A 12,236-nucleotide genomic window follows, 5' to 3' on the forward strand; every position below is an offset into this window, starting at 1 on the left:
TATACACAGAAAAAGTGTTTGACACTGGTTTCCTTGTGGAGAGGAAGTGGGATGGTGGAATGGTGGAATGGAGGAGCGATAAAAATGTTACCTTTCTGGGCTAAGTTTTTTTTTTTTTCTCCCCATGTTGTACATTAAAAAAAAGGTTTTTAAGTGGTATTATAGGCTATTTTTGTTTCTCTCTTTAAATATTCTATACTAAAAAACCAATAATAGGAGATGTTGCTAAAAAGAACTCATTCATAAATAAACCCCAAGCTTACTTTAAAAAATTGGCCAAATCTGAAATTAGCCAGCATGCATATTCTAATTTCTCTCCCATCATTGTTAGAAATCAGACTTTTTCCAAAATTAAAGTGATTACTACCTTGAGTTTGGGCTCAGTATTCATATCTTTGTCCTAAGGGAGTAAGGAAAGCATTAGGAGTTGTGTTTATAGAACAATTTTCAAACTTTGTCATCTCATGGCACACATAAACTAATTACTAAAATGCTGTGGCACACCAAAAATACAGTATGTTTTTTTGCCAATCTGACAAAAAAATAGATATAATTTTGATTCATTCACACTAGATTGCTATTGTTGTGTTGGCTGTTGTCATTTTTCAATTTGACAATCTAAGAGAAAAGAGGCCAGTGCCCCTGACTGAAGAGTTAGGTATTGCATGTTTTAAAAATTCTTGTGGCACAGTGGTTGAAAATCACTGGTGTAGGGGAAAGTCTTCCTTGTTTGGATTTATGTTAAAAAAACACACACAGTACAGAATGACTACTTTTTAATACATACCTCTAGTCCACCATCCTGGTAATTCTCCATTAATCTCTGCATAAATTTTTCAACTATTTGTGGTCTGATAACTGAAAAGTTTTCTTTCATGACTTGGCATTTCCAAAGGTCTAGGGGAAGAGACATACCACTGCTAGTATCATGATTCAATGAACAACCATTAATGACTATGAAATGGTAGCTCTCTGAGACAGCACTGGACACAGCTAGCTGTCATTTCCAAATACATTAGTGGGGAAGTGGGGGCGGGAAGGAGGTGATTGAGGACACAGAGTCTTTCAGAACATGGAAATAAGGAAGATAACTAATAAGACGCTAATGAAAAGACTTGGAAAAGCACCTCTGAAGACAGTGAACAGTGTTGCTACTGTAACTAAAAGTCCTGAGTCAAATGTTATTGGTCCTGCATGACGCCACTGAGTGCCTATATGTATCTGAACAATGGTTCGGCCTAGCACACTCATCAGAAATAAATGAAGAGCTATCATATGTCTATATTTCAGTACATTCCGGGTGTTACAGGCAAAATTAATTTAAATATAGAGTTAATTTTAAAAAATGGGAGGAAATCCAAAAGGAAGAAAAGAGAGTCATAGGTTAGAAATGTTGAGAGTGGACAGACTATAAACTTCAGTTCCTAGACTGAAGCCACAATAGGGCTGACACTTATGAGATGAGGCATATACACAGTTACTCACGAAAGCGTTGTTTAGGACACAAAAGCTTGGAAACAAAACCTGAACTGTAGAATGTCCTTCAAGTGGAATAGTATGAAGCTGTAAGAAAGAAAGGACCTTCTCCATGTACTGATATGAAAAAAAGCATTGGTTGTTAAGTGAAATATTCAACTTGCAGGACAGTGGATATAAAATGCTATCTTCTATGAGAAAGATATGATAAAGATAATAAAGTGGAAGAATATCTCCTCAAGCCTATTCAACGTCATTGCTCCAAAATTTTGCCATTCTCCAATAGCATCACTTCTCCCCTCTTTCCTGGACCGCTCAAAATAGCACACATTATTTTTCCCACCTCATAAAAATCCTTCTCTAGATCCTACTTCTCCTGTCAGCCATTATCTCATCTCTTTGCTCCCTTTTTAGCAAAACTCTCAGAAAGAGATGCCAACCCTTACTGTGTGTGACTTCTTAAAGTCACTCACCCAGCTTACACCTGCATCACTCCAATGAAACTGCTTTTGTCATAAGTGCCAACACGATCACAACATGGCTAAAGCCGATGGTTTTACTTGACTACCAGCAACATTTCACACAATTTTTCACTTCCTTGTGCTTGAGAAACTTCCATCACAAGACATTGGGACACCACTCTGTCCTACTTTTTCTCTGACTCAGTGTTTGTTCCTTCTAGATCCCTTTCATTGATTCTCCTTTTCCCCTCCCCACTCCCAGCCCTTGACGTTAGAGTGTCTTAGGACTCATCCCTGAGTCAACCTCTTTTTCTATCTACACTCACTCCCTTGGATATCCCATCTAGTCTCATGGCTAAATAACATCCATATGCTGACAACCTTCACATTTAGATCTCATGCCCACTTGTCATCTCTCCTTGGATGTCTAAAAGGCATTTCACACTTCTCTTATGATTAATTAAATTACTGATCTTTCCTCCCCAACTTGCCATCTCAGTTGATGGAAATTCTATTTTCCCAATAGCTCAGGTAAAAAATCTTGGAGTTATCATGGATTCTTCTCTTTCCCCCATACTCAATACTCAACCCATTAATGACTACTTCAGAAACATACCCAGAATCTGACCACGTATTACTTCCACTGCTCCAATCTTGTTTGAGCCACCTTGCTTGGATTATTGCAATAGTCTCCCAACCAGCCTCTCCCTTATTCCACCCTTTCTTCCTTCACTGCCCCTTCTTAAAACAGGAGCCAAAGAGATTCTATTAAAATGTAAGTCAGATCATGTCACTCAGAGCCTTGGGCCAGCTCCCTATTACATTCAGAGTAAACACCGAAGTCCTTACAAGGCCCTGCATGATCTGTTCTCCTTTCACTCTTCCTCTCTGACTTCATCTCCTACTATTCCCCCTCAATCTTTCCATTCCATTCACACTTGGGTCTTGGTTGTTCCATAAACGTGATAGGCATGCTCTGCTTAGGGCAGTGGTTCTCAACCTGTGGGTCGCGACCCCTTTGGCGGTCAAACGACCCTTTCACAGGGGTCGCCTAAGACCATCCTGCATATCAGATATTTACATTACGATTCATAACAGTAGCAACATTACAGTTATGAAGTAGCAACGAAAATAATTTTATGGTTGGGTCACAACATGAGGAACTGTATTTAAAGGGCCAGAAGGTTGAGAACCACTGGCTTAGGGGCTTCATATGGACTGTTGTTCTGTCTGAATGCTCTTCCTCCAGATACCCATCTAGTTAACTCCGTCACTTTCTTCAAACTTTGATCAAAATGCACTTTCTCAGTGAAGTCTATTCTGACCACCCTATTTAAAATTGCCATGTGCCCCTTCAAAGCTCCACAGTCCTATCCTCCTTACTCCATTATTTCCTTATTTCTTAAGTTCATTGCTTATTGTATGTCTACCCCCTTCTAGATGATAAACTCCATTAGGGTAAGGATTTTTTGCTCCATAACAGTAAGGATGCACCCCCCCAAACAGTGCCTAAAATATAGAGGCCTAGACATAGTATTGAGAAAGCTAAAAGGCTATGTAACCCTGATGTTTGGGGGGCTAGCAATCTGAATCTGTGCAGTAACCTAATGTACATTCTTGGTAACCTATAATTAAGTCACTGCCCTTTTCCTCCACAGTCTGGTCTTGCAAGACCTGTTACCTAAATGCTCGCATTTTACAGAGGCCATAAACCACGAACAACACATAACCCCCAGAGGGGGTTATCAGCGCTGGCGCCAGGCCAGACCCTTAAATATGACCTCAAGACCCCCATCCCAACCCACGGGGCTTTTTGCAAAGCCCACAAAAGGTCCAGAAGTCCCCAACCATATCTGGGGGACAAAGAAACCAAAAGGGGATAAAAGAAGGGCTTCCATCATATTGGTTTGCTCAGACTCTGGAGGCAACTCCTCTGAGACCACCAGCATAATAAAGCTGTGTAACTCCATTTCTCTAAGTGTCGCTTGGGTTTCTTCAGTCTTCTACAACAGTATGAGCTCAGTAAATAGGTATTGAATGAAGGAATGAATTAGTTTATGCATAAAAAAACCCTGAAAGGATATATTAAAAACTAATTAAAAGTGTGGTTACATAGGGTGCGGTAGAAGAGGGTCAGTGGTGGCAACATGACTTCTAAATATACATTTTTAATATCATTTTGAATTTTGAACCAGGTTAAACAAATAAAATCAAATTTAAAAATAATGTGACAATGCTAGAACCATGGAAGTACGTCAACACTCCTTAACTTGCATGTGGAAGAGCAAAAGCACATGTGTGTGTTAGTTGTGTGGGTACGTAGGGCTCATTTCCTTGTGCCATGGCCCTGGGGGTGCTAGAAATAAAGAGAGACCTAAGGAGCCAGAGACAGGAGCCAAGCCTGACCACACTCCCCTTTTGTGTTGGGGGTGCTGGCCATCAGCAAGAGCATGCACAGAGCCACTCCCTGCCCCCAGCTGGCTCTTCCAAGTTGCAGATGAGGTTTCTGACTCACACTTTCATTTTTCTGACAGGAGACTCACTGCACATAAGAGGAAGCATCCAGCACAATCTTCCCAGAAATGGGAATATGACACAGCAGGGGCCTCTGGTATTTGCACTTACTACGTTATTTATTGGGAGGCGGGGGTCCTGTTTTTGCAAATGGGATTCCATTTTCTTTTACATTTGTCTACTTTCCATCATAAACAAATAAATCTGATTTTGTTTCTTCCTTTAGGACAACAAAGGCGGTAGACATGTCATCACTGTCCTAGCATAATTGAAGTGGAAAATCCAAAGGTTAATGTGCCTAGAGGTTCACACTTCTTAAGATGTCTAAGACTTTTATAAATCTAAGCTTTGACAATTCAGAGCTTATGTATATTTCAGACAAGAAATTGGATACTTTTCCCAGGATACTTTAGGGGCAGGTCTCTGGCTCAGAGAAGCCTAGTGAGGGCCCACAGCCATCACACACTTCCTGTTTGGGGACCATCACTCCTCTGAGACCACCAGCATAATAAAGCTGTGTAACTCCATTTCTCTAAGTGTCGCTTGGGTTTCTTCGGTCTTCTACAACAGTATGAGCTCAGTAAATAGGTATTGAATGAAGGAATGAATTAGTTTATGCATAAAAAAACCCTGAAAGGATATATTAAAAACTAATTAAAAGTGTGGTTACATAGGGTGCGGTAGAAGAGGGTCAGTGGTGGCAAAACGACTTCTAAATATACATTTTTAATATCATTTTGAATTTTGAACCAGGTTAAACAAATAAAATCAAATTTAAAAATAATGTGACAATGCTAGAACCATGGAAGTACGTCAACACTCCTTAACTTGCATGTGGAAAATACCTGCAGAACTGGTTTGGCTTTAGCTACAGGCTTAGCTGAAGGGGAAGTATTTTCCCTGCATGCTGGAAGATCTTCACTTCCTACTCATGAGTTCAAGCTTAGACATGCATCTGCATCTGTAGGAAGGAGTCAGGGGAAGCCAGGGAGAGCAGAATTCATCCAGGAGAAGTAATCCCTGGCCAAGTGGAGTTGGCAGTCTCTACATGTGTCTCATTTTCAGTATGTGTGTGGTCATGGCTTCTTTAAGATGAAGCAGTTTTTGACGGAAGCATGGTGGAGGTGGGAGACAGCACACTGGGGGCTAAGTGAGGGTTTGTTCTTTCCTCTCACCCTGTCCCCATGTCCTTTGACTGGAGGAAACTGACTTCCTGGAGGCCAAACCACTTCCCCTCTCTTCCTCTCTGAACACAACTGCACTCCTCGCACCCCCACCCTCCCCCAGTAGTTTCCACCCTCTAGGAAGGGCCTCTTTATTTGCTAGTTTTTCACTTCTCTAACACAACCACCAGCTGCAGTGCCTGAGTGGCCCCTGGGTCCTAAGCCACAGCAGACAGAAACTTAAAGGCACACAACTGCCAATCGAAGTTGTTCTCCTGATGTGGCAGAGGGGGTCCCCCCAAAAGGTGGGCAGGTTGAAAACCTTGTTGCTTCAAGCATATGTATGTATTTGTACTCCTGTGTTTCTCAAACTGCTCCCCAGAACACTAGTTCCTTGAGTTGATGACAGATGTTCCCAAGGGGGAGAAAAGGGCTCAGTGATTAAATAGATTTAAAAAGAGTTTCCTACTCTATCTGTCTCCTGGAGATTTCTAATTCACAGTAGGATAGTAAAGTCTTAAGAAGGTCTGGAGTAAAGAAACATTTTAAAAATTACTTACTCCAAATTTCTCAAACTTATTTTGACAAAAAACAAACACCTTTTTTCCTCTCAACTCCTGCAAAATATGGTAGAAATCCTCTATCTAAAGCAATTAAGTCTAAGAGTTGATTAGTCAATCAAAAGAAGCCTGTTAAACCAGAGAATGCTTAAAAAATGACATGAACTATCTTAAACATTTTATTTAACTTAAAAATACACAAATATGCAAACATTTGCCAATCTTCTAACATAAAGTCCAAGCCTTTTCTTTGTACATACCCACTCACTGGAGTTCTGTATCATCTTTCTTCTATAAACCATAATATACGTGCATGGTCTACAGTCTCTAGTGTTCTTTTGTTTGTTTGTTTCTTTCCTTTTATGGCGAGAAAACTTAAAGAGTGTAAAACAATCCACATGCGTCATGCTCACAGAAAAACTGAGCAGACAGTACAGAGAGTTCCTATGTATCTCCTGCCCCCACCACCAACACACAGCCTCCCTCAATATCAACATCCCACTCCATTGTGGTACATCTGCTACAACTGATGAACCACACTAACATATTATCATCCGAAGTCCATAGTTTCCATTATGGTTCAGAAACTATGGGTTTGACAAATGTGTAATGACATGTATGCACCACTGTGGTGTCATACAGAGTAGTTTCAAGGCTCTAAAAACCCTTTGTGCTCGACCTAGTTATCCTTCTCTCCTTTCTAAACCCCTGGCAACCACTGATCTTTTGAAAGTCTCCGTATGGTTGAATGTCATATGATTGAAATCATACAGCAGGCAGCCTTTTCAGGTTGGCGTCTTTGACCTAGTTATATGCATTTAAGCTTCTCCATCTCTTTTTGTGGCTTGATAGCTCCTTTCTTTTTAGTGTTGAATAATATTCCATCAACTGGATGTGCCATAATTCATCCATTTCAGCTTCAGGTTTTATAGAATAGATCCATTTCTTTTTGTGTTCCTATTTCATTGGGTTACATAATGCGGAATTAAATTACTCAAGCAAAATGACAAGTAAAAGTGGCATAAACAGGTTTGGAGCAAACAATGATCAATGATGCTAGGTGAACATATGCAACCCAAAGACTGGTTAGTAAGTACTTTGCCTGCGTTTGTTACCAAGGGAATGGGAAGCTTCAGGCAACCCTGAGTGTGTGAGTGGAGGGTGGTTGGGAGAACTTTCGCATTAACATGTTGAGAAACTTGTGTTCCAGGGCACACTGCTGGGGGTATGCTGGCCTGGACCATGCACTCCTACAGGTAAGTATTTTGATTGTGCTTCCCTCAAGTGAAACATTTTTATCCACTCACCTTTAACACATCTATGCTTATATATTTCTAATATTTCTAACTACCTACAATACAATCACTGGCTAACATTGCAAAGCATGATGTACTTAGGGTGTGGTCCATCAACAGTAAGAGTGAATCTCAATCCATATTCCCATAGTTCCCTTGACCTTTTAATCCTTTTGTCTGACTTCTTATCAGATGTGATTAGGTTATTTATTTCCTTTTTTTTTGTTAATCCTCACCAGAGGATATTTTTCCCATTGATTTTTAGAGAGTGGAAGGGAGCGAAGAGGGGGGGGGGGGGGGGAGAGGGAGAGGGAGAGAGAGAGAGAGAGAGAGAAACATCGATGTGAGAAAGACACATCAATTGGTTGCCTCCCACATCCACTCCAACGGGGGCCAGAGATCAAACCTGCAACCCAAGTATGTGCCCTTGACCTAGAATCGAACCTGGGACCCTTCAGTATGCAGGCAGACACCATAACCACTGAGACACCAGCCAGGGCTAGGTTATGTTTTTTTAAACCTCATAATATGGCTAAGGATAAGCATGTACCTGGATTAGAAATGTCACCTCTACTATTTTTTCATATTCCCTATGGTCACTTTAGGATACCTCATTGTGGAGTGTGACATGTGACTCTTACATATAAATTTAATCTACTTAGAAGTTCTAGTATTTTCTCCCCACACCCCTGAGATATATGCACTCTACTTGGAGACTACTGGCCTTATAACTGCTCAGAGAAGTTTAGGAAATCAATTAAAAATGACTTTAATGCCAAAATGTCTACGATGGAGAATGGCAGAGCCTTTCTGCATCATTGGAGTCCATGGCTCTGCTAAGGCGAATCCAGAGGCGGAACGGGGGTGTCTGGAGCCACTCCTGAAAGTTCTCAGGGGAGCATCAGTTCCACTACCGAGAGTCAGCACTAGAGCGGGTGTGGCTGCCACATTTCCAATGCTCACTGACAGACCGAAACTGAAAACTCACTCAGAAGCTGTATAGAAAGATGAAGCTCTACGACTAGGTGAGGAGGGGGGAAGAAGGTAGAGGGAAGATCAAGGGTTCCTTTCTGGCAGGTATAAATGTAGACACCTGAGCCCGCCAACAGGGAGAGAGGAGACCCTAAGGCAGCGATGGCGAACCTATGACACGCGTGTCAGAGGTGACACACGAACTCATTTTTTTGGTTGATTTTTCTTTGTTAAATGGCATTTAAATATATAAAATAAATATCAGAAATATAAGTTTTGTTTTACTATGGTTGCAAATATCGAAAAATTTCTATATGTGACACGGCACCAGAGTTGAGTTAGGGTTTTTCAAAATGCTGACATGCCGAGCTCAAAAGGTTCGCCATCACTGCCCTAAGGGGAGGACAGGCGCTTGTGATGTCCCTGGTCTCAGCCTCTTCATTCCTGACTCCTTCTAGAGCAGTGGTTCTCAACCTGTGGGTCGCGACCCCTTTGGGGGTCGAACGACCCTTTCACAGGGGTCGCCTAAGACCATCGGAAAACACATATATAATTACATATTGTTTTGTGATTAATCACTATGCTTTAATTATGTTCAATTTGTAACAATGAAATTGGGGGTCACCACAACATGAGGAACTGTATTAAAGGGTCGCGGCATTATGAAGGTTGAGAACCACTGCTCTAGAGAAACCCCTGGCCCCAAGTTACCTTGACCACAAAGGGTGGTCTCACATGAAAAAGCGGTCCCTGTTGGAAGCCCCATCCACTACGGCTGCTTCTTACTGCTGAGATGAGCAGGAGGTGGTTTTATCACCTTCTTCGAAAGCAGCCCACAGAGATCATGGGAAGCCTAGATGGAGGAAATGTACAGAACAGCACCCCGGCAGGCAGAGAGGTCTCTTGTCACTTGAATGGGGGGAAGGCGGTACAAGAGGGGACCCAGACCTCCATGTTAAGTCATGCTGGACAGACCCAAACCAAAAACCAAACACCCTTACCATTGGCACTTATTTTAAAAGCTTCATGAGTACAGAATTTGAGCAAGACTTTAGAATTGGCCAGTATAGTCTAGCCAGAGTAAGGTTTGGGCATATCAGCCTTACCACCATTCAGAATAACTCTACCCCTCCCCTCTGCCTGACTCCCACCAGCCCCTTCCTGACGGCCTTTCCAAGCACAGCTGAGCAGCACCCTGCCCAGGGCACACACCACATAGCCACAGAGCAGAGACACTTCCTCCCCTGGTCTCATGAGAACTACAGCCTGGAAACTTGCAGATGGCTGCACCTGCCGTGTGCTTGTGGATTTCCTCCCAGGAGCCACCTGGATGCAACCAAGGCAGTGCAGACAACAGGCACTTTGTGTCTTGTTAAATGTTCTGTAACTGGAGCTCAACCACACTCAGCTCTCTGGTGACATTCAGAGCTGCCCAGGGGCGTGGCTTGCCCTGTCACTGCACAGCCTTTTCCCAGAGCCCTGTTTACAGATCCAGCTACTTGAAGCACTGATCAAATGATAAGGGCTTAGGTGAGGACAGAGGGTATTCATAAACATTACAATCTGTGGGGTTGCCTCAAGAGGAAAACCTAAATTATCTGGCTAGTCAGACAACCCCTCCATAGCTCAAAGGTTGTGGATTTTCTTAAAGGATTAGTAGGAGTTAGGAATAGATACCGCAGTTCAGACAGGACCAGCTATGTACCCCCTGAAAAATAAAAATGCAGGGCTTCTTCTTCCAAAAGTAGGGAAAAAGTACCGTTATAGGTACTAAAAGCAGAGTTTTCCTTTCTTCCACAATCTCTCTCTTGATCTGCCACGGTGTTCTTATTTGTTTATAACATTGCACACCCAGGCCTGGGAATGCTTGCAGGGCAAGTTGGACCCTCATGGGCACCCAGAGACCCTGCCTTGTGACTGGGTACATGTGACCCACCAGGGACAGAGCTGAGGCCTCATGCCTTAGCCAGGAGCAGAGCCAGGCATGACCCCTTCTGCCCCAACCCACTGTAGATGGGCAACCCAAAGGTATTACACCCTCTGCCCTGGGATATTTTAGGTACCCAGGGAAGTGCAACAGGTTTGTCCCCACTGAGTCAACCATCCAACACACTGTGGTGCTGTCAGCCTGGGATCCCTTAGACACTGCCAGCTATACACACCCTATCCTGACCCTCGCCAGGCTCAGACCCTCACTGGGGTGAGGGCTGCAGCGATTGCTGATGGGTTGGTGAGGGGAAGTTTAGGGGTTCCCTGGGTGACAGAGAGCAGAGGAGCAGGCAGCTGAGAAGCCCTCCTAGCAAGCTGGGGAGGCAACAGGAGGCAGGACTGTTTGTGAGCCAGAGCTCCAAGCCCTTGGTGCACCCTCCATCTACTCACTGGATTCTACTTACTGAAGCATAGTAACCTCTATTTTGTAAAAACTGCTGTTTGAAATTTCCACTAGACACAGACAGTCCTTTGTTCTGTGAATTAATTCTGCTATGATTGGCTTCTGTAAAACACGTTTGCTCTAATGATAGGGAAAATCAGATCAACTGTCTGACCTTGCAAGCCGCTCCGCTGCCGTCCTAGCTACCCCCATACCAGGTGTCTTTTAGTTACCTGTACTCAAGGCTACTGAACTGTGTTGTACCCCAGGCTGCAAGTTTCCTGCAAGATATCTACTAAGCATACATAGGGCCCTTTGAAAACTTGCAAAAGGGACTGGAAGCCCCATATTTAGGAGACAAAGACATTAGAAAAATATAAATAGGGAAAGCTTCCTCCATGTTTTTACTCAGACTCTGGAAGCAATATTCCTCTGAGTCCGCTAGCCTAATAAGAGACTCCAGATTAATTTGGCTTATTAAGGCATCTTATGTTCAGCTCGCTGATTTCCAGTATACCATTACAAAACAGAAATTCTACGCTAAAATTAGGAGTTTCAAGATGGTACCCAAAGAGCACTGAACTCCAAGGGCCCTGAGTCCTGTGTGAGCACACTGGTTATGCGCCCGTGAAGTGACCCTGGCGTTAGATTGCTTTTCTACCCAAATGTGCGCATTTCTAACATTTTACATATATATGCCCTATATGTGTAATATATGCCTGCACACACGGAATAAGAAAAGCTATATGTGTTCCCTCATTTCAATTTTATTTCAGTTTCGAGTTAACAAGCAGAGTTGAGGCTGAAGTTAACAAATATTTTCTATGTATTTATTTATTTTTAAATTTCACTTATTGCAGTCGACATACAACAAATGTCGAAAGCCCTTTAAGTGGAAGCAAATATACCAAAGTGTTAATAGTACTTCTCTCTGGGTCAAGATGTTAAGTAATTTTTATGTAATTGTCTGGGCATTATAGATTTTTTTTTAGCCTGACTATGGATACATGGATTGCTTGCATAATTAGGAAAGAACAGTAAATGCTACTTGTGAGATAATAATAATTTACCTGTGGGGAGAGTAGGCTGCTCCTTGGACTTTTCTGACACAACCAGTGCTATCTCTCTGTTAACTTGTCTTAATACCTCCTGGATCATATGAATTTCAAGATTTTCCAGCAGTGTCTGAAGCTAGAGTAAGCAGTTTGAGAGTCAGTCTTCACACGTAGTTTACACTCTAGGCTTCCAAGTCACACTCCTGCAGAAGGGCCTTGGGCTGGTCCTGGCCTTCAACTGCCCCCTCCCTGGAAGGAGGAAGGGCTCCTGCCAAGGACTCCCAAAGGCTTCTGTGGGGGGAGGTAGGTCTTGGGGCGGGGCTGGGGAGGGGGGAGACATGTACACCTCTTTGGAGACCAGCATTTTTT

The sequence above is a fragment of the Myotis myotis genome, unplaced genomic scaffold, assembly GCF_014108235.1.
Source record: "Myotis myotis isolate mMyoMyo1 unplaced genomic scaffold, mMyoMyo1.p scaffold_m19_p_7, whole genome shotgun sequence".
Classification (NCBI taxonomy): domain Eukaryota; kingdom Metazoa; phylum Chordata; class Mammalia; order Chiroptera; family Vespertilionidae; genus Myotis; species Myotis myotis.